This window comes from Taudactylus pleione, unplaced genomic scaffold (assembly GCF_031769625.1).
Source record: "Taudactylus pleione unplaced genomic scaffold, aTauple2 ptg001984l, whole genome shotgun sequence".
Classification (NCBI taxonomy): Eukaryota; Metazoa; Chordata; class Amphibia; order Anura; family Myobatrachidae; genus Taudactylus; species Taudactylus pleione.
Window position 1 is genome coordinate 1244602 of NW_028286380.1, and position 17996 is coordinate 1262597.

Consider the following 17996-nt stretch of genomic DNA (forward strand, 5'->3'; position numbering starts at 1 on the left):
TGGAGGAGAGCGTGCAGAGGATAAGGGTGTGACGTGAGAGAGGGAAAGGAACGTTAGTGACACTGAGGGTGATGTAATGGAGGATAGCGTGCAGGGGATAAGGGTGTGATGTGAGAGAGGGAAAGGAGCCTTAGTGACACTGAGGGTGATGTAATGGAGGAGAGCGTGCAGGGGATTAGGGTGTGATGTGAGAGAGGGAAAGGAGCCTTAGTGACACTGAGGATGATGTAATGGAGGAGAGCGTGCAGGGGATAAGGGTGTGTTGTGAGAGAGGGAAAGGAGCCTTAGTGACACTGAGGGTGATGTAATGGAGGAGAGCGTGCAGGGGATAAGGGTGTGATGTGAAAGAGGGAAAGGAGCGTTAGTGACACTGAGGGTGATGCAATGGAGGAGAGCGTGCAGGGGATAAGGGTGCGAGGGAAAGGAGCGTTAGTGACACTGAGGGTGATGTAATTGAGGAGAGCGTGCAGGGGATAAGGGTGTGATGTGAGAGAGGGAAAGGAGAATTAGTGACACTGAGGATGGTGTAATGGAGGAGAGCGTGCAGGGGATAAGGGTGTGATGTCAGAGAGGGAAAGGAGCGTTAGTGACACTGAGGGTGATGTAATGGAGGAGAGCGTGCAGGGGATAAGGGTGCGAGGGAAAGGAGCGTTAGTGACACTGAGGGTGATGTAATGGAGGAGAGCGTGCAGGGGATAAGGGTGTGATGTGAGAGAGGGAAAGGAGCGTTAGTGACACTGAGGGTGATGTAATGGAGGAAAGCGTGCAGGTGATAAGGGTGTGATGTGAGAGAGGGAAAGGAGCGTTAGTGACACTGAGGGTGATGTAATGGAGGAGAGCATGCAGGGGATAAGGGTGTGATGTGAGAGAGAAAGGAGCGTTAGTGACAGGGTGATGTAATGGAGGAGAGAGTGCAGGGGATAAGGGTGTGATGTGAGAGAGGGAAAGGAGCGTTAGTGACACTGAGGGTGATGTAATGGAGGAGAACGTGCAGGGGATAAGGGTGTGATGTGAGAGAGGGAAAGGAGCGTTAGTGACACTGAGGGTGATGTAATGGAGGAAAGCGTGCAGGTGATAAGGGTGTGATGTGAGAGAGGGAAAGGAGCGTTAGTGACACTGAGGGTGATGTAATGGAGGAGAGCGTGCAGGGGATAAGGGTGTGATGTGAGAGAGGGAAAGGAGCATTAGTGACACTGAGGGTGATGTAATGGAGGAGAGCGTGCAGGGGATAAGGGTGTGATGTGAGAGGGAAAGGAGCGTTAGTGACACTGAGGGTGATGTAATGGAGGAGAGCGTGCAGGGGATAAGGGTGTGATGTGAGAGAGGGAAAGGAGCGTTAGTGACACTGAGGGTGATGTAATGGAGGAAAGCGTGCAGGGGATAAGGGTGTGATGTGAGAGAGGGAAAGGAGCGTTAGTGACACTGAGGGTGATGTAATGGAGGAGAGCATGCAGGGGATAAGGGTGTGATGTGAGAGAGAAAGGAGCGTTAGTGACAGGGTGATGTAATGGAGGAGAGAGTGCAGGGGATAAGGGTGTGATGTGAGAGAGGGAAAGGAGCGTTAGTGACACTGAGGGTGATGTAATGGAGGAGAGCGTGCAGGGGATAAGGGTGTGATGTGAGAGAGGGAAAGGAGCGTTAGTGACACTGAGGGTGATGTAATGGAGGAGAACGTGCAGGGGATAAGGGTGTGATGTGAGAGAGGGAAAGGAGCGTTAGTGACACTGAGGGTGATGTAATGGAGGACAGCGTGCAGGTGATAAGGGTGTGATGTGAGAGAGGGAAAGGAGCGTTAGTGACACTGAGGGTGATGTAATGGAGGAAAGCGTGCAGGTGATAAGGGTGTGATGTGAGAGAGGGAAAGGAGCGTTAGTGACACTGAGGGTGATGTAATGGAGGAAAGCGTGCAGGTGATAAGGGTGTGATGTGAGAGAGGGAAAGGAGCGTTAGTGACACTGAGGGTGATGTAATGGAGGAGAACGTGCAGGGGATAAGGGTGTGATGTGAGAGAGGGAAAGGAGCGTTAGTGACACTGAGGGTGATGTAATGGAGGAAAGCGTGCAGGTGATAAGGGTGTGATGTGAGAGAGGGAAAGGAGCGTTAGTGACACTGAGGGTGATGTAATGGAGGAAAGCGTGCAGGGGATAAGGGTGTGATGTGAGAGAGGGAAAGGAGCGTTAGTGACACTGAGGGTGATGTAATGGAGGAGAGCGTGCAGGGGATAAGGGTGTGATGTGAGAGAGGGAAAGGAGCATTAGTGACACTGAGGGTGATGTAATGGAGGAGAGCGTGCAGGGGATAAGGGTGTGATGTGAGAGAGGGAAAGGAGCGTTAGTGACACTGAGGGTGATGTAATGGAGGAGAGAGTGCAGGTGATAAGGGTGTGATGTGAGAGAGAAAGGAGCGTTAGTGACAGGGTGATGTAATGGAGGAGAGAGTGCAGGGGATAAGGGTGTGATGTGAGAGAGGGAAAGGAGCGTTAGTGACACTGAGGGTGATGTAATGGAGGAGAGAGTGCAGGGGATAAGGGTGTGATGTGAGAGAGGGAAAGGAGCATTAGTGACACTGAGGGTGATGTAATGGAGGAGAGCGTGCAGGGGATAAGGGTGTGATGTGAGAGAGGGAAAGGAGCGTTAGTGACACTGAGGGTGATGTAATGGAGGAGAGCGTGCAGGGGATAAGGGTGTGATGTGAGAGAGGGATAGGAGCGTTAGTGACACTGAGGGTGATGTAATGGAGAAGAGCGTGCAGGGGATAAGGGTGTGACGTGAGAGAGGGAAAGGAGCGTTAGTGAAACTGAGGGTGATGTAATGGAGGAGAGCGTGCAGGGGATAAGGGTGTGATGTGAGAGAGGGAAAGGAGCGTTAGTGACACTGAGGGTGATGTAATGGAGGAGAGCGTGCAGGGGATAAGGGTGTGACGTGAGAGAGGGAAAGGAGCGTTAGTGACACTGAGGGTGATGTAATGGAGGAGAGCGTGCAGGGGATAAGGGTGTGACGTGAGAGAGGGAAAGGAACGTTAGTGACACTGAGGGTGATGTAATGGAGGAGAGCGTGCAGAGGATAAGGGTGTGACGTGAGAGAGGGAAAGGAACGTTAGTGACACTGAGGGTGATGTAATGGAGGATAGCGTGCAGGGGATAAGGGTGTGATGTGAGAGAGGGAAAGGAGCCTTAGTGACACTGAGGGTGATGTAATGGAGGAGAGCGTGCAGGGGATTAGGGTGTGATGTGAGAGAGGGAAAGGAGCCTTAGTGACACTGAGGATGATGTAATGGAGGAGAGCGTGCAGGGGATAAGGGTGTGTTGTGAGAGAGGGAAAGGAGCCTTAGTGACACTGAGGGTGATGTAATGGAGGAGAGCGTGCAGGGGATAAGGGTGTGATGTGAAAGAGGGAAAGGAGCGTTAGTGACACTGAGGGTGATGCAATGGAGGAGAGCGTGCAGGGGATAAGGGTGCGAGGGAAAGGAGCGTTAGTGACACTGAGGGTGATGTAATTGAGGAGAGCGTGCAGGGGATAAGGGTGTGATGTGAGAGAGGGAAAGGAGAATTAGTGACACTGAGGGTGGTGTAATGGAGGAGAGCGTGCAGGGGATAAGGGTGTGATGTCAGAGAGGGAAAGGAGCGTTAGTGACACTGAGGGTGATGTAATGGAGGAGAGCGTGCAGGGGATAAGGGTGCGAGGGAAAGGAGCGTTAGTGACACTGAGGGTGATGTAATGGAGGAGAGCGTTCAGGGGATAAGGGTGTGATGTGAGAGAGGGAAAGGAGCGTTAGTGACACTGAGGGTGATGTAATGGAGGAAAGCGTGCAGGTGATAAGGGTGTGATGTGAGAGAGAAAGGAGCGTTAGTGACAGGGTGATGTAATGGAGGAGAGAGTGCAGGGGATAAGGGTGTGATGTGAGAGAGGGAAAGGAGCGTTAGTGACACTGAGGGTGATGTAATGGAGGAGAACGTGCAGGGGATAAGGGTGTGATGTGAGAGAGGGAAAGGAGCGTTAGTGACACTGAGGGTGATGTAATGGAGGAAAGCGTGCAGGTGATAAGGGTGTGATGTGAGAGAGGGAAAGGAGCGTTAGTGACACTGAGGGTGATGTAATGGAGGAGAACGTGCAGGGGATAAGGGTGTGATGTGAGAGAGGGAAAGGAGCGTTAGTGACACTGAGGGTGATGTAATGGAGGAAAGCGTGCAGGTGATAAGGGTGTGATGTGAGAGAGGGAAAGGAGCGTTAGTGACACTGAGGGTGATGTAATGGAGGAGAGCGTGCAGGGGATAAGGGTGTGATGTGAGAGAGGGAAAGGAGCATTAGTGACACTGAGGGTGATGTAATGGAGGAGAGCGTGCAGGGGATAAGGGTGTGATGTGAGAGGGAAAGGAGCGTTAGTGACACTGAGGGTGATGTAATGGAGGAGAGCGTGCAGGGGATAAGGGTGTGATGTGAGAGAGGGAAAGGAGCGTTAGTGACACTGAGGGTGATGTAATGGAGGAAAGCGTGCAGGTGATAAGGGTGTGATGTGAGATAGGGAAAGGAGCGTTAGTGACACTGAGGGTGATGTAATGGAGGAGAGTATGCAGGGGATAAGGGTGTGATGTGAGAGAGAAAGGAGCGTTAGTGACAGGGTGATGTAATGGAGGAGAGAGTGCAGGGGATAAGGGTGTGATGTGAGAGAGGGAAAGGAGCGTTAGTGACACTGAGGGTGATGTAATGGAGGAAAGCGTGCAGGTGATAAGGGTGTGATGTGAGAGAGGGAAAGGAGCGTTAGTGACACTGAGGGTGATGTAATGGAGGAGAACGTGCAGGGGATAAGGGTGTGATGTGAGAGAGGGAAAGGAGCGTTAGTGACACTGAGGGTGATGTAATGGAGGAAAGCGTGCAGGTGATAAGGGTGTGATGTGAGAGAGGGAAAGGAGCGTTAGTGACACTGAGGGTGATGTAATGGAGGAGAGAGTGCAGGGGATAAGGGTGTGATGTGAGAGAGGGAAAGGAGCATTAGTGACACTGAGGGTGATGTAATGGAGGAGAGCCTGCAGGGGATAAGGGTGTGATGTGAGAGAGGGATAGGAGCGTTAGTGACACTGAGGGTGATGTAATGGAGAAGAGCGTGCAGGGGATAAGGGTGTGACGTGAGAGAGGGAAAGGAGCGTTAGTGAAACTGAGGGTGATGTAATGGAGGAGAGCGTGCAGGGGATAAGGGTGTGACGTGAGAGAGGGAAAGGAGCGTTAGTGACACTGAGGGTGATGTAATGGAGGAGAGCGTGCAGGGGATAAGGGTGTGACGTGAGAGAGGGAAAGGAACGTTAGTGACACTGAGGGTGATGTAATGGAGGAGAGCGTGCAGAGGATAAGGGTGTGACGTGAGAGAGGGAAAGGAACGTTAGTGACACTGAGGGTGATGTAATGGAGGATAGCGTGCAGGGGATAAGGGTGTGATGTGAGAGAGGGAAAGGAGCCTTAGTGACACTGAGGGTGATGTAATGGAGGAGAGCGTGCAGGGGATTAGGGTGTGATGTGAGAGAGGGAAAGGAGCCTTAGTGACACTGAGGATGATGTAATGGAGGAGAGCGTGCAGGGGATAAGGGTGTGTTGTGAGAGAGGGAAAGGAGCGTTAGTGACACTGAGGGTGATGTAATGGAGGAGAGCGTGCAGGGGATAAGGGTGTGATGTGAAAGAGGGAAAGGAGCGTTAGTGACACTGAGGGTGATGCAATGGAGGAGAGCGTGCAGGGGATAAGGGTGCGAGGGAAAGGAGCGTTAGTGACACTGAGGGTGATGTAATTGAGGAGAGCGTGCAGGGGATAAGGGTGTGATGTGAGAGAGGGAAAGGAGAATTAGTGACACTGAGGGTGGTGTAATGGAGGAGAGCGTGCAGGGGATAAGGGTGTGATGTCAGAGAGGGAAAGGAGCGTTAGTGACACTGAGGGTGATGTAATGGAGGAGAGCGTGCAGGGGATAAGGGTGCGAGGGAAAGGAGCGTTAGTGACACTGAGGGTGATGTAATGGAGGAGAGCGTGCAGGGGATAAGGGTGTGATGTGAGAGGGAAAGGAGCATTAGTGACACTGAGGGTGATGTAATGGAGGAGAGCGTGCAGGGGATAAGGGTGTGATGTGAGAGAGGGAAAGGAGCGTTAGTGAAACTGAGGGTGATGTAATGGAGGAGAGCGTGCAGGGGATGTGAGAGAGGGAAAGGAGCATTAGTGACACTGAGGGTGATGTAATGGAGGAGAGCGTGCAGGGGATAAGGGTGTGATGTGAGAGAGGGAAAGGAGCATTAGTGACACTGAGGGTGATGTAATGGAGGAGAGCGTGCAGGGGATAAGGGTGTGATGTGAGAGAGGAAAAGGAGCGTCAGTGACACTGAGGGTGATGTAATGGAGGAGAGCGTGCAGGGGATAAGGGTGTGATTTGAGAGAGGGAAAGGAGCGTTAGTGACACTGAGAGTGATGTAATGGAGGAGAGCGTGCAGGGGATAAGGGTGTGATGTGAGAGAGGGAAAGGAGCGTTAGTGACACTGAGGGTGATGTAATGGAGGAGAGCGTGCAGGGGATAAGGGTGTGATGTGAGAGAGGGAAAGGAGCGTTAGTGACACTGAGAGTGATGTAATGGAGGAGAGCGTGCAGGGGATAAGGGTGTGATGTGAGAGAGGGAAAGGAGCGTTAGTGACACTGAGAGTGATGTAATGGAGGAGAGCGTGCAGGGGATAAGGGTGTGATGTGAGAGAGGGAAAGGAGCGTTAGTGACACTGAGGGTGATGTAATGGAGGAGAGCGTGCAGGGGATAAGGGTGTGATGTGAGAGAGGGAAAGGAGCGTTAGTGACACTGAGGGTGATGTAATGGAGGAGAGCGTGCAGGGGATAAGGGTGTGATGTGAGAGAGGGAAAGGAGCGTTAGTGACACTGAGGGTGATGTAATGGAGGAGAGCGTGCAGGGGATAAGGGTGTGATGTGAGAGAGGGAAAGGAGGGTTAGTGACACTGAGGGTGATGTAATGGAGGAGAGCGTGCAGGGGATAAGGGTGTGATGTGAGAGAGGGAAAGGAGCGTTAGTGACACTGAGGGTGATGTAATGGAGGTGAGCGTGCAGGGGATAAGGGTGTGATGTGAGAGAGGGAAAGGAGCGTTAGTGACACTGAGGGTGATGTAATGGAGGAGAGCGTGCAGGGGATAAGGGTGTGATGTGAGAGAGGGAAAGGAGCATTAGTGACACTGAGGGTGAAGTAATGGAGGAGAGAAAGGAGCGTTAGTGACACTGAGGATGATGTAATGGAGGAGAGCGTGCAGGGGAGAAGGGTGTGATGTGAGAGGGAAAGGAGCGTTAGTGACAATGAGGGTGATGTAATGGAGGAGAGCGTGCAGGGGATAAGGGTGCGATGTGAGAGAGGGAAAGGAGCGCTAGTGACACTGAGGGTGATGTAATGGAGGAGAGCGTGCAGGGGATAAGGGTGTGATGTGAGAGAGGGAAAGGAGCCTTAGTGACACTGAGGGTGATGTAATGGAGGAGAGCGTGCAGGGGATAAGGGTGTGACGTGAGAGAGGGATAGGAGCGTTAGTGACACTGAGGGTGATGTAATGGAGGAGAGAAAGGAGCGTTAGTGACACTGAGGGCGATGTAATGAGGAGAGCGAGCAGGTGATAAGGGTATGATGTGAGAGTGGGAAAGGAGCGTTAGTGACACTGAGGGCGATGTAATGAGGAGAGCGTGCAGGTGATAAGGGTATGATGTGAGAGTGGGAAAGGAGCGTTAGTGACACTGAGGGCGATGTAATGAGGAGAGCGTGCAGGTGATAAGGGTGTGATGTGAGAGAGGGAAAGGAGCGTTAGTGACACTGAGGGCGATGTAATGAGGAGAGCATGCAGGGGATAAGGGTGTGCTGTGAGAGAGGGAAAGGAGCATTAGTGAAACTGAGGGTGATGTAATGGAGGAGAGCGTGCAGGGGATAAGGGTGTGATGTGAGAGAGGGAAAGGAGCCTTAGTGACACTGAGGGTGATGTAATGGAGGAGAGCGTGCAGGGGATAAGGGTGTGATGTGAGAGAGGGAAAGGAGCATTAGTGACACTGAGGGTGATGTAATGGAGGAGAGCGTGCAGGGGATAAGGGTGTGATGTGAGAGAGGGAAAGGAGCGTTAGTGAAACTGAGGGTGATGTAATGGAGGAGAGCGTGCAGGGGATGTGAGAGAGGGAAAGGAGCATTAGTGACACTGAGGGTGATGTAATGGAGGAGAGCGTGCAGGGGATAAGGGTGTGATGTGAGAGAGGGAAAGGAGCATTAGTGACACTGAGGGTGATGTAATGGAGGAGAGCGTGCAGGGGATAAGGGTGTGATGTGAGAGAGGAAAAGGAGCGTCAGTGACACTGAGGGTGATGTAATGGAGGAGAGCGTGCAGGGGATAAGGGTGTGATTTGAGAGAGGGAAAGGAGCGTTAGTGACACTGAGAGTGATGTAATGGAGGAGAGCGTGCAGGGGATAAGGGTGTGATGTGAGAGAGGGAAAGGAGCGTTAGTGACACTGAGAGTGATGTAATGGAGGAGAGCGTGCAGGGGATAAGGGTGTGATGTGAGAGAGGGAAAGGAGCGTTAGTGACACTGAGAGTGATGTAATGGAGGAGAGCGTGCAGGGGATAAGGGTGTGATGTGAGAGAGGGAAAGGAGCGTTAGTGACACTGAGGGTGATGTAATGGAGGAGAGCGTGCAGGGGATAAGGGTGTGATGTGAGAGAGGGAAAGGAGCGTTAGTGACACTGAGGGTGATGTAATGGAGGAGAGCGTGCAGGGGATAAGGGTGTGATGTGAGAGAGGGAAAGGAGCGTTAGTGACACTGAGGGTGATGTAATGGAGGAGAGCGTGCAGGGGATAAGGGTGTGATGTGAGAGAGGGAAAGGAGGGTTAGTGACACTGAGGGTGATGTAATGGAGGAGAGCGTGCAGGGGATAAGGGTGTGATGTGAGAGAGGGAAAGGAGCGTTAGTGACACTGAGGGTGATGTAATGGAGGTGAGCGTGCAGGGGATAAGGGTGTGATGTGAGAGAGGGAAAGGAGCGTTAGTGACACTGAGGGTGATGTAATGGAGGAGAGCGTGCAGGGGATAAGGGTGTGATGTGAGAGAGGGAAAGGAGCATTAGTGACACTGAGGGTGAAGTAATGGAGGAGAGAAAGGAGCGTTAGTGACACTGAGGATGATGTAATGGAGGAGAGCGTGCAGGGGAGAAGGGTGTGATGTGAGAGGGAAAGGAGCGTTAGTGACAATGAGGGTGATGTAATGGAGGAGAGCGTGCAGGGGATAAGGGTGCGATGTGAGAGAGGGAAAGGAGCGCTAGTGACACTGAGGGTGATGTAATGGAGGAGAGCGTGCAGGGGATAAGGGTGTGATGTGAGAGAGGGAAAGGAGCCTTAGTGACACTGAGGGTGATGTAATGGAGGAGAGCGTGCAGGGGATAAGGGTGTGACGTGAGAGAGGGATAGGAGCGTTAGTGACACTGAGGGTGATGTAATGGAGGAGAGAAAGGAGCGTTAGTGACACTGAGGGCGATGTAATGAGGAGAGCGAGCAGGTGATAAGGGTATGATGTGAGAGTGGGAAAGGAGCGTTAGTGACACTGAGGGCGATGTAATGAGGAGAGCGTGCAGGTGATAAGGGTATGATGTGAGAGTGGGAAAGGAGCGTTAGTGACACTGAGGGCGATGTAATGAGGAGAGCGTGCAGGTGATAAGGGTGTGATGTGAGAGAGGGAAAGGAGCGTTAGTGACACTGAGGGCGATGTAATGAGGAGAGCATGCAGGGGATAAGGGTGTGCTGTGAGAGAGGGAAAGGAGCATTAGTGAAACTGAGGGTGATGTAATGGAGGAGAGCGTGCAGGGGATAAGGGTGTGATGTGAGAGAGGGAAAGGAGCCTTAGTGACACTGAGGGTGATGTAATGGAGGAGAGCGTGCAGGGGATAAGGGTGTGCTGTGAGAGAGGGAAAGGAGCGTTAGTGACACTGAGGGTGATGTAATGGAGGAGAGCGTGCAGGGGATAAGGGTGTGATGTGAGAGAGGGAAAGGAGCCTTAGTGACACTGAGGGTGATGTAATGGAGGAGAGCGTGCAGGGGATAAGGGTGTGATGTGAGAGGGAAAGGAGCGTTAGTGACACTGAGGGCGATGTAATGAGGAGAGCGTGCAGGGGATAAGGGTATGATGTGAGAGAGGGAAAGGAGCGTTAGTGACACTGAGGGCGATGTAATGAGGAGAGCGTGCAGGTGATAAGGGTGTGATGTGAGAGAGGGAAAGGAGCGTTAGTGACACTGAGGGCGATGTAATGAGGAGAGCGTGCAGGGGATAAGGGTGTGATGTGAGAGAGGGAAAGGAGCCTTAGTGACACTGAGGGCGATGTAATGGAGGAGAGCGTGCAGGGGATAAGGGTGTGATGTGAGAGAGGGAAAGGAGCGTTAGTGACACTGAGGGCGATGTAATGGAGGAGAGCGTGCAGGGGATAAGGGTGTGATGTGAGAGAGGGAAAGGAGCCTTAGTGACACTGAGGGTGATGTAATGGAGGAGAGCGTGCAGGGGATATGGGTGTGATGTGAGAGAGGGAAAGGAGCATTAGTGACACTGAGGGTGATGTAATGGAGGAGAGCGTGCAGGGGATAAGGGTGTGACGTGAGAGAGGGAAAGGAGCGTTAATGACACTGAGGGTGATGTAATGGAGGAGAGCATGCAGGGGATAAGGGTATGACGTGAGAGAGGGAAAGGAGCGTTAGTGACACTGAGGGTGTTGTAATGGAGGAGAGCGTGCAGGGGATAAGGGTGTGACGTGAGAGAGGGAAAGGAGCGTTAGTGACACTGAGGGTGATGTAATGGAGGAGAGAGTGCAGGGGATAAGGGTGTGATGTGAGAGAGGGAAAGGAGCGTTAGTGACACTGAGGGTGATGTAATGGAGGAGAACGTGCAGGGGATAAGGGTGTGATGTGAGAGAGGGAAAGGAGCGTTAGTGACACTGAGGGTGATGTAATGGAGGAAAGCGTGCAGGTGATAAGGGTGTGATGTGAGAGAGGGAAAGGAGCGTTAGTGACACTGAGGGTGATGTAATGGAGGAGAGCGTGCAGGTGATAAGGGTGTGATGTGAGAGAGAAAGGAGCGTTAGTGACAGGGTGATGTAATGGAGGAGAGAGTGCAGGGGATAAGGGTGTGATGTGAGAGAGGGAAAGGAGCGTTAGTGACACTGAGGGTGATGTAATGGAGGAGAGAGTGCAGGGGATAAGGGTGTGATGTGAGAGAGGGAAAGGAGCATTAGTGACACTGAGGGTGATGTAATGGAGGAGAACGTGCAGGGGATAAGGGTGTGATGTGAGAGAGGGAAAGGAGCGTTAGTGACACTGAGGGTGATGTAATGGAGGAGAGCGTGCAGGTGATAAGGGTGTGATGTGAGAGAGGGAAAGGAGCGTTAGTGACACTGAGGGTGATGTAATGGAGGAGAGCGTGCAGGTGATAAGGGTGTGATGTGAGAGGGAAAGGAGCGTTAGTGACAGGGTGATGTAATGGAGGAGAGAGTGCAGGGGATAAGGGTGTGATGTGAGAGAGGGAAAGGAGCATTAGTGACACTGAGGGTGATGTAATGGAGGAGAGCGTGCAGGGGATAAGGGTGTGATGTGAGAGAGGGAAAGGAGCGTTAGTGACACTGAGGGTGATGTAATGGAGGAGAGCGTGCAGGGGATAAGGGTGTGATGTGAGAGAGGGAAAGGAGCGTTAGTGACACTGAGGGTGATGTAATGGAGGAGAGCGTGCAGGGGATAAGGGTGTGATGTGAGAGAGGGAAAGGAGAATTAGTGACACTGAGGGTGATGTAATGGAGGAGAGCGTGCAGGGGATAAGGGTGTGATGTGAGAGAGGGAAAGGAGCGTTAGTGACAGGGTGATGTAATGGAGGAGAGAGTGCAGGGGATAAGGGTGTGATGTGAGAGAGGGAAAGGAGCGTTAGTGACACTGAGGGTGATGTAATGGAGGAGAGCGTGCAGGGGATAAGGGTGTGATGTGAGAGAGGGATAGGAGCGTTAGTGACACTGAGGGTGATGTAATGGAGAAGAGCGTGCAGGGGATAAGGGTGTGACGTGAGAGAGGGAAAGGAGCGTTAGTGAAACTGAGGGTGATGTAATGGAGGAGAGCGTGCAGGGGATAAGGGTGTGACGTGAGAGAGGGAAAGGAGCGTTAGTGACACTGAGGGTGATGTAATGGAGGAGAGCGTGCAGGGGATAAGGGTGTGACGTGAGAGAGGGAAAGGAACGTTAGTGACACTGAGGGTGATGTAATGGAGGAGAGCGTGCAGAGGATAAGGGTGTGACGTGAGAGAGGGAAAGGAACGTTAGTGACACTGAGGGTGATGTAATGGAGGATAGCGTGCAGGGGATAAGGGTGTGATGTGAGAGAGGGAAAGGAGCCTTAGTGACACTGAGGGTGATGTAATGGAGGAGAGCGTGCAGGGGATAAGGGTGTGATGTGAGAGAGGGAAAGGAGCGTTAGTGACACTGAGGGTGATGTAATGGAGGAGAGCGTGCAGGGGATAAGGGTGTGATGTGAGAGAGGGAAAGGAGCGTTAGTGACACTGAGGGTGATGTAATGGAGGAGAGCGTGCAGGGGATAAGGGTGCGAGGGAAAGGAGCGTTAGTGACACTGAGGGTGATGTAATTGAGGAGAGCGTGCAGGGGATAAGGGTGCGAGGGAAAGGAGCGTTAGTGACACTGAGGGTGATGTAATTGAGGAGAGCGTGCAGGGGATAAGGGTGTGATGTGAGAGAGGGAAAGGAGCGTTAGTGACACTGAGGGTGATGTAATGGAGGAGAGGGTGCAGGTGATAAGGGTGTGATGTGAGAGGGAAAGGAGCGTTAGTGACACTGAGGGTGATGTAATGGAGGAGAGCGTGCAGGGGATAAGGGTGTGATGTGAGAGAGGGAAAGGAGCGTTAGTGACACTGAGGGTGATGTAATGGAGGAGAGCGTGCAGGGGATAAGGGTATGATGTGAGAGAGGGAAAGGAGCGTTAGTGACACTGAGGGTGATGTAATGGAGGAGAGCGTGCAGGGGATAAGGGTGTGATGTGAGAGAGGGAAAGGAGCGTTAGTGAAACTGAGAATGATGTAATGGAGGAGAGCGTGCAGGGGATAAGGGTGTGATCTGTGAGAGAGGGAAAGGAGCGTTAGTGACACTGAGGGTGATGTAATGGAGGAGAGCGTGCAGGGGATAAGGGTGTGATGTGAGAGAGGGAAAGGAGCGTTAGTGACACTGAGGGTGATGTAATGGAGGAGAGCGTGCAGGGGATAAGGGTGTGATGTGAGAGAGGGAAAGGAGCATTAGTGACACTGAGGGTGATGTAATGGAGGAGAGCGTGCAGGGGATAAGGGTGTGATGTGAGAGAGGGAAAGGAGCGATAGTGACACTGAGGGTGATGTAATGGAGGAGAGCGTGCAGGGGATAAGGGTGTGATGTGAGAGAGGGAAAGGAGCGTTAGTGAAACTGAGGGTGATGTAATGGAGGAGAGCGTGCAGGGGATGTGAGAGAGGGAAAGGAGCATTAGTGACACTGAGGGTGATGTAATGGAGGAGAGCGTGCAGGGGATAAGGGTGTGATGTGAGAGAGGGAAAGGAGCATTAGTGACACTGAGGGTGATGTAATGGAGGAGAGCGTGCAGGGGATGTGAGAGAGGGAAAGGAGCGTTAGTGACACTGAGGGTGATGTAATGGAGGAGAGAGTGCAGGGGATAAGGGTGTGATGTGAGAGAGGGAAAGGAGCATTAGTGACACTGAGGGTGATGTAATGGAGGAGAGCGTGCAGGGGATAAGGGTGTGATGTGAGAGAGGGAAAGGAGCGTTAGTGACACTGAGGGTGATGTAATGGAGGAGAGCGTGCAGGGGATAAGGGTGTGATGTGAGAGAGGGAAAGGAGCATTAGTGACACTGAGGGTGATGTAATGGAGGAGAGCGTGCAGGGGATAAGGGTGTGATGTGAGAGAGGGAAAGGAGCATTAGTGACACTGAGGGTGATGTAATGGAGGAGAGCGTGCAGGGGATAAGGGTGTGATGTGAGAGAGGGAAAGGAGCATTAGTGACACTGAGGGTGATGTAATGGAGGAGAGCGTGCAGGGGATAAGGGTGTGATGTGAGAGGGAAAGGAGCATTAGTGACACTGAGGGTGATGTAATGGAGGAGAGCGTGCAGGGGATAAGGGTGTGATGTGAGAGAGGGAAAGGAGCATTAGTGACACTGAGGGTGATGTAATGGAGGAGAGAAAGAAGCGTTAGTGACACTGAGGATGATGTAATGGAGGAGAGCGTGCAGGGGATAAGGGTGTGATGTGAGAGAGGGAAAGGAGCCTTAGTGACACTAAGGGTGATGTAATGGAGGAGAGCGTGCAGGGGATAAGGGTGTGATGTGAGAGAGGGAAAGGAGCCTTAGTGACACTGAGGGTGATGTAATGGAGGAGAGCGTGCAGGGGATAAGGGTGTGATGTGAGAGAGGGAAAGGAGCGTTAGTGACACTGAGGGTGATGTAATGGAGGAGAGCGTGCAGGGGATAAGGGTGTGATGTGAGAGAGGGAAAGGAGCGTTAGTGACACTGAGGGTGATGTAATGGAGGAGAGCGTGCAGGGGATAAGGGTGCGAGGGAAAGGAGCGTTAGTGACACTGAGGGTGATGTAATTGAGGAGAGCGTGCAGGGGATAAGGGTGTGATGTGAGAGAGGGAAAGGAGCGTTAGTGACACTGAGGGTGATGTAATGGAGGAGAGTGTACAGGTGATAAGGGTGTGTGATGTGAGAGAGGGAGAGGAGCGTTAGTGACACTGAGGGTGATGTAATGGAGGAGAGCGTGCAGGGGATAAGGGTGTGATGTGAGAGAGGGAAAGGAGCGTTAGTGACACTGAGGATGATGTAATGGAGGAGAGCGTGCAGGGGATAAGGGTGTGATGTGAGAGGGAAAGGAGCGTTAGTGACACTGAGGGTGATGTAATGGAGGAGAGCGTGCAGGGGATGAGGGTGTGATGTGAGAGAGGGAAAGGAGCGTTAGTGACACTGAGGGTGATGTAATGGAGGAGAGCGCGCAGGGGATAAGGGTGTGATGTGAGAGAGGGAAAGGAGCGTTAGTGACACTGAGGATGATGTAATGGAGGAGAGCGTGCAGGGGATAAGGGTGCGAGGGAAAGGAGCGTTAGTGACACTGAGGGTGATGTAATGGAGGAGAGCGTGCAGGGATGAGGGTGTGATGTGAGAGAGGGAAAGGAGCGTTAGTGACACTGAGGGTGATGTAATGGAGGAGAGCGTGCAGGGGATAAGGGTGTGATGTGAGGAGAGGGAAAGGAGCGTTAGTGACACTGAAGATGATGTAATGGAGGAGAGGGTGCAGGTGATAAGGGTGTGATGTGAGAGGAGGGAAAGGAGCGTTAGTGACACTGAGGGTGATGTAATGGAGGAGAGCGTGCAGGGGATAAGGGTGTGATGTGAGAGAGGGAAAGGAGCGTTAGTGACACTGAGGGTGATGTAATGGAGGAGAGCGTGCAGGGGATAAGGGTGTGATGTGAGAGAGGGAAAGGAGCGTTAGTGACAATGAGGGTGATGTAATGGAGGAGAGCGTGCAGGGGATAAGGGTGTGATGTGAGAGAGGGAAAGGAGCATTAGTGACACTGAGGGTGATGTAATGGAGGAGAGTGCATGTGATAAGGGTGTGATGTGAGAGAGGGAAAGGAGCATTAGTAGTGACACTGAGGGTGATGTAATGGGGGAGAGAGTGCAGGGGATAAGGGTGTGATGTGAGAGAGGGAAAGGAGCATTAGTGACACTGAGGGTGATGTAATGGAGGAGAGCGTGCAGGGGATAAGGGTGTGATGTGAGAGAGGGAAAGGAGCGTTAGTGACACTGAGGGTGATGTAATGGAGGAGAGCGTGTAGGGGATAAGGGTGTGATGTGAGAGGGAAAGGAGCGTTAGTGACACTGAGGGTGATGTAATGGAGGAGAGGCGTGCAGGGGATAAGGGTGTGATGTGAGAGAGGGAAAGGAGCATTAGTGACACTGAGGGTGATGTAATGGAGGAGAGCGTGCAGGGGATAAGGGTGTGATGTGAGAGAGGGAAAGAGAGCGTTAGTGACACTGAGGGTGATGTAATGGAGGAGAGCGTGCAGGGATAAGGGTGTGATGTGAGAGAGGGAAAGGAGCGTTAGTGACACTGAGGGTGATGTAATGGAGGAGAGCGTGCAGGGGATAAGGGTGTGATGTGAGAGAGGGAAAGGAGCGTTAGTGACACTGAGGGTGATGTAATGGAGGAGAGCGTGCAGGGATAAGGGTGTGATCTGAGAGAGAGAAAGGAGCATTAGTGAAATCAGAAACTGAGCATTGTCTGGTGAATATAAGTACAAGGCAGTGACCATCCTGATGAGTAGAGGAGTCAGTCCATTGGGAGAGGCCAAGAGAGGAGGTTAGAGAGAGTAGTTTGGAGGCATGAGGAGATTGTGGACTGTCAGGGATACTGAAATAACCCATAACGATGGTGGAGATGTCTGAGGATAGGAAGTGAGGGAGCAGCAGAAAAGTGTTCCAGAAATTGTTGAGGTAGCTCAGGTGGGCGATAGATAACAGCACACACACACACGTATATATATATGTATATATATTATGATATGGTTGGGGTATAGTATATAAAGTGACATGGTGACAAGTGAGATTATATATAGTTACACATACATTGAAGTGTCAAAAAGTCATGGGATAGCAGTATGTAAAAGTAATGCTAGGTGGCATCACCATACTATGACATCTTGGAAATGCCCAGACCTGAATCAGTTGGAATATGGCATCTCGTGAGTCGATTTAAACACCAGCTAGGCTGCTCCTGGCAATTCCATGTGAATTATTGGAGTTCGAACAGGGCATGATAGTGGGTGCCAACAAATGGGATATTCCATTTCCGAAGTTGTTCAACATTTCTCGAGCTACGGTGTTACGTGTCTACCTCATGGAAGGCATTACCACCACCATGGACAGAGCAGTGGCCGACCACGGGTGCTTAATGACCGTGACCAGCGGCGTCTATCCAGAGTTATCAGTGGTAACAGACAAGTGACACCGGCTCAGATCACATCTACATACAATGCATGCCGGAGGTACCAGACGCGTGTCCAGCAGGTCAGCGCAGCTTTCTTTAGCTTCCATGGATATGGGAGACAGAAGACCCCCCCAGTTAACACTACGACACCAGACACAGCGTCTCACCTGGAGGACTGGCTACATGTGGCGTGGTCCAATGAGTCACAGTTCCAGTTATTTCAGGCTGGGTTTGCCACAGACCCCATATGTCAACAAGGCACCGTGCAGGCTGGTGGTGGGTTGTAATGGTGTGGGGTGTGCTCACGTGGCATGGGTTGGGTCCGCTGTGCCGCCTGAACACGTCAGTGACCAGTATCCCATACATTGCTTTGCTTGATGACCATTTGCAGCCCTTCATGGACTCCCCAATGATGGAACATTCCAGCAGGATAATGCACCGTGTCATCGGTCACAAGTCATCCAGGACTGGTTAGAGGAGCATTAGGGAGCTGTGGGAAGCTACGCAGGCGGCATGGGTCACCATCTCCCCAGAGGTCTTCTGTCCACGTGGAGTCCATGTCACCTCAAGTTGCTGCATTTCGCCAGATTAGAGGAGGTCGTACAGGATACCAGGCGTCTAACTCATGATTTCTGACACCTCAGTGTATATATAGTGATGTGGATGGGGTAGAATATATAAAATAACATGTGTGTATGTGTGTGTGTGTGTATATATATATATATATATATATATATACACACACACACACAGAGCCTACAACATGACCCCTCCCACCAGGTACACAGTTCTCTGCTCCCTACCTAATGTATGACTGCAGCCACCTGTGGTGTAACACCTGTCTCATCTATTACCTAGTGCTACACAGGTGTCTGCAGTCATACATTATATACACAGTGCTGTGCTCCTGTACTCCCCACCTAATGTATGACTGCAGCCACCTGTGGTGTAACA

At 51.9% G+C, this 17996-nt stretch overlaps 1 protein-coding gene across 2 annotated transcripts in view; it reads right to left on the minus strand.

Annotated features, from left to right (window-relative positions):
* NICN1 (nicolin 1, tubulin polyglutamylase complex subunit) overlaps nt 1-17996 on the minus strand; it is a 73981-nt gene that overhangs the window by 49238 nt on the left and 6747 nt on the right. Inside the window, exon 1 of one of the 2 annotated variants that reach the window (XM_088465379.1) lies at nt 17210-17485. The exons of the other annotated variant lie outside the window; for it this stretch is intronic. The gene's annotated coding sequence lies outside the window, so the exon portion shown is untranslated. Of the gene's footprint in view, nt 1-17209; nt 17486-17996 lie in introns of those variants that run through there. 2 annotated transcript variants of the gene reach the window in all.